Here is a 2,996-nt window from a genome sequence, read left to right on the forward strand (position 1 = left end):
AAGTGGTAGAGAGAGAGAGAGAGAGAGAGAGAGAGAGAGAGAGAGAATACAACAAAAAAATACCACCGTACCGTATGAAGACAATTTAACCCTCAAAATACAAGACGAGTTATTGCTATTTCTAGACCATTATATTCTGCTACAGACAGACTTATCCAACTAGAGGAGTTACGTAGCCTTCATTAACCCCTTCACTACTAGGATTTATACTTTCCCAATATCGCATGGAGATAAAACGAAAATATAACTTGTATTCGTACTGATAGGGTAGGCCTAGACACATATTCCCAGTATTTCGTAATTAGGCTGAAGAGGTTATCATACCGGTATATTCCCTAGTTCCCGGTATCCAGACTTTATACAGGAATATGCGATACAAACAAATCGCCTCCACGTCATTCTGTCCATCGCTATCCGCCTGTCCTTTCCCGAGCTTACGCCACCCTTACTTACATAACGGTACCTCTCCACCGCACCCCTCCTTCACATCTTCGGTCTTCCCTTCCCTATCCCCTTTCCCGCTCCAGCTCACCCACATACCCTATACGCTCTCCTGGTCAATCTCCCATTCTCCATTCTCTCCACGTGCCCGAACATCTCAAGCTTCTTCTCCTAATGCTTCCCAAACATCCACATCAGCACCACAACGCTCTATCACTTCCTTTTTGTCTGTCTGCTCCTTCACATCCTCATTTATCTGCCTGCTCCTTCACTTCCTCATTTGTCTGTCTGCTCCTTCACTTCCTCATTTGTCTGTCTGCAACTTCACTTCCTCATTTGTCTGTCTGCTCCTTCACTTCCTCATTTGTCTGTCTGCAACTTCACTTCCTCATTTGTCTGTCTGCTCCTTCACTTCCTCATTTGTCTGTCTGCAACTTCACTTCCTCATTTGTCTGTCTGCTCCTTCACTTCCTCATTTGTCTGTCTGCAACTTCACTTCCTCATTTGTCTATCTGCAACTTCACTTCCTCATTTGTCTGCCTACTCGTTCACTTCCTCATCTGTCTGTCTGCTCCTTCACTTCCTCATTTGTCTGTCTGCTCCTTCACGTCCTCATTTGTCTGTCTGCTCCTTCACTTCCTCATTTGTCTGTCTGCTCCTTCACTTCATTTGTTTGTCTGCTTCTTCACTTCATTTGTCTGTCTGCTCATACACTTCCTCATTTGTCTGTCTGCTCCTTCACCTCCTTCACTTCCTCGCTTGTCTGTCTGCTCCTTCACTTCCTCTTTTGTCTGTCTGTCTGCCTGTCTCCCCGCGCAACAAGAATTATCGCATATATAATTAGACAGCTGCTTGTTTCGTAGATGCTAAACTGTCTGGGCGATTGACAGTGACTGGTGTAATTACCTTCCTCGCATACCCACTCTCATTTCGCCACGAACTTAGCCCTTTCAGTTCCGTGACTTGTTTTACTGGAGAGAGAGAGAGAGAGAGAGAGAGAGAGAGAGAGAGAGAGAGAGAGAGAGAGAAGTGGAGGAAGTAGGTGGATGGTTGGAGTGAGAGGAAGAGGTAGATTCAGAGAGCAGAGAGATCGAGAGGAAGAGGTAAGCAAAGAACCAGATGGAGAGACGAAGTGATATCAAAAGGAATACAGAGAAATAGGAGAGAGAGAGAGAGAGAGAGAGAGAGAGAGAGAGAGAGAGATTCATTCCTTCAGTACCGTACTATAGCTACTCATATATATTTTCTTCACGCTAACTACCACCAAGTTAATTCTTCTTATAAATCTTGTAGAGGGGGGAATACAGACACTTTAATCTACGGTAACACCTTTAAATATGATAACCATTTTTATTTTTTTGGTTACTAACTTATTTTTCATTCAATTATTTACGGGTATTTTTTTATAATCTGAACTGCCAGGAGTCTTGTGTGGAGCTGTTGTTCAAGTTTCAGAGGTGGCCAGTTTTCTCTCTCTCTCTCTCTCTCTCTCTCTCTCTCATGTAAACGCAACCTGGGGCGTAGGTCGGTCTCCCATCCTTAAGTGTCCTAAACTACGGACACCTGGCCTAGGGTCCCTACGCCCCGAGGAAGTCGCAAAATACGGTTGGCAGTCTTTTCTTTTTTTCATGCAATTCCTGGACAGTTTTATAGTATCGACCTCTTGGACTAAACGGTTCCATTATGCCAAAAATCCACTGACGTAATCTTTGCTTCATTCTTGCAACCTTCAGACGTTTTCACTCAATTTAGAGAAATCAGGTTGCAAAGGAGTTAAATTTCAAAGTTAATAAAAAATGTTTGGATGTAGATTAACGAAAAAAAAAAAAAAATACTAACAATAATAATCATAAAGTCACCGGATATAAGGGCTCCATCCACGTAAACCAAACATGACACCTACCAAGCAAATTTCATGACCTTGGCGACAGGGAAATGTTGCTAGTATATTTCCTTACATAAACGCCATCTTGCATGACTCAACATACGCGTACACTACTTAGCCTAACACGACTATAAACACTGGAGAGAGAGAGAGAGAGAGAGAGAGAGAGAGAGAGAAGGGGTACCTCACCATCACACCACCCTGCATGACACCCTACACGCATGCCACTTAGCGTAACAGGACCATCTTTACCCCTCACATGGAAGGGGCAACTCTAGTATTCTTTTCCAGTTAACTCCAGACGATATTATTCATCTGGGAGTAAGCATGGAAGCCTGAGAGTGTTAATACTTCCACCAAGATTCCTCTCATGGAAGGGACATCTGTGGTGGGATTTCTATACCCCGCTCACTTTAACTAGGCGTAAAATTGGCATCTCCCCATCTTGAATCCTGAGCTGTAACTCTAGATTAACACTAGACTATGATGCTAGTCACGAAGAAGCACTATGAAAAGGATGTAAAGCCGTAACATTTCCTTTAATAGACTGCCAAATGGACGAACATATGGGCCAATTTAAAGTGAAGGACCTATACTGTAGTTATACCAGATAATACCAGACGAGTTTATTCCAGTCATACCAACCTGAGAATAAACCGCTGTATTCCAA

The sequence above is a fragment of the Coenobita brevimanus genome, chromosome 4 (genome assembly GCF_032717465.1).
Source record: "Coenobita brevimanus isolate Jiangsu-jjx chromosome 4, ASM3271746v2, whole genome shotgun sequence".
In the NCBI taxonomy this organism is placed as follows: domain Eukaryota; kingdom Metazoa; phylum Arthropoda; class Malacostraca; order Decapoda; family Coenobitidae; genus Coenobita; species Coenobita brevimanus.